At 35.4% G+C, this 1,574-nt stretch overlaps 1 non-coding gene across 1 annotated transcript; it reads right to left on the bottom strand.

The window, feature by feature from the left end:
* Positions 1–306: 306 nt before the first annotated feature.
* LOC112209983 (U6 spliceosomal RNA) lies at positions 307–413 on the bottom strand. The gene has a single exon (XR_002944953.1). It is a non-coding gene; the product is annotated as a U6 spliceosomal RNA (small nuclear RNA).
* Positions 414–1,574: the final 1,161 nt, after the last annotated feature.

Here is a 1,574-nt window from a genome sequence, read left to right on the forward strand (position 1 = left end):
TATATATTTATATTTTTGCCATGTTATTTGTTTTTTCCTTCCCCTCCCCCACAGCTTTACAGAGTTATAATTGACAAATAAAGATTATATATATTTACATATACAAAGTGATATTTTGATTTACATGTATACATTGTGAAATGATTAAAATAAGTGAATTAACATATTCATTTTCTCTCATACTTATCAATTTTTTTGCAGTGAGACCACTTAAGATCTACTCTTTTACCAATTTTCAAGTATATAATTAATACATTAACGCTAATTATAGTTACCATGCTATACAATAGATCTCCAGAATTTATTTAAAAAATGGAATGCTTCACGAATTTGAATGTCATCCTTGTTCAGGGGCCATGCTAAACTTCTCTGTATCATTCCAGCTTTAGTATATGCGCTACCAAGGCAAGCACAAGTATATATATTTTAAACTTGGTAAAATTTCACAAGGATGGATCATTTATGTATTCACTCATTCAAACAACATTCACAGGGCACTAATCTGTGCCAGACATAGTGATACCAAAGTGAATGAAAGAGACAGAATCCCCACCCCATTAGAGTTAACAGGTCACAGAGCAATAAAGAGCTATGTGCAATGCAGTATAAAAAGTGTTGGGATGTGGAAAATACCAGGCCTTAAAGCAAATAGGAAACATGCCTATCTCATCCTGGAGAATCAAGGAAAGCATCATGTAGGAAGAAACATGTGACTGGACAAAGGTAGGGCTGATCCAGGCATGAAGAAGGGAAAAGAGGACTCTGCATAGCAAACATACAGTAGCTTGGAGGGGTGAGGCCAATGTGTACAAGAAGAGCAGGACAGTTGTTGTTTCTGAGAGGAAGAGTTCTAGGATTGAATGATAAGAGATGAGTTGGAAAAGAAGCAGAGGGCATGCAAGGCCTTATAAACTATCTTAAGGAATCTGGACATCATTCAAAATGCAGTGAGGAGCTCCCAATAGCTTTTAAGTAGGGAAATAACATAATCAGATTTGGGTTTTAGAAACGTCACTGTCTGCAATTTTATCACTGCAGTTTTCCATTTAGGAATCTTTGGTGAAAGTGATCCTTCATTTGAAAGCTCTACATGTCAGAAGCATATTCTGGCTCAGTGTGTATTTTGCTTAGGGACTCCTCATCATCAACCCATTAAGAGTGGACTAAAGAAACAAAGCCAAGGAGACACTAGTGATTAACAAAAGAGTCACACTTAAATTCCCAAGGTCCCTAAATACTACAGGAGAATCAAATGTGAATAAATTTTCCTGATAGATTGCTACAGTAAAGCAATTTTTTTTACATTCTTACAGCAGCATGATGCCAAGTGTTGCAAATTTCCATTATATGACCCTGATCACAAAGTCAAGTCCTTGAGAATGAAACAATACAGAAAAGGCAAAATTTTATAATACATTGGCCATAAATGGATCTTAAAAAGAAAAATAACAATGTCTTTTTTGAGTTTAAGTCTTTAGGACATTTTCTAATCCTGGGGCACTGATCGAGATCCTTGGATGTAGTTTCCTATTGTCTTGACTATGTAGTCCTCCATGTCCTGCTAATATTTTTTT

This window comes from Pan troglodytes, chromosome 6, assembly GCF_028858775.2.
Source record: "Pan troglodytes isolate AG18354 chromosome 6, NHGRI_mPanTro3-v2.0_pri, whole genome shotgun sequence".
In the NCBI taxonomy this organism is placed as follows: Eukaryota; Metazoa; Chordata; class Mammalia; order Primates; family Hominidae; genus Pan; species Pan troglodytes.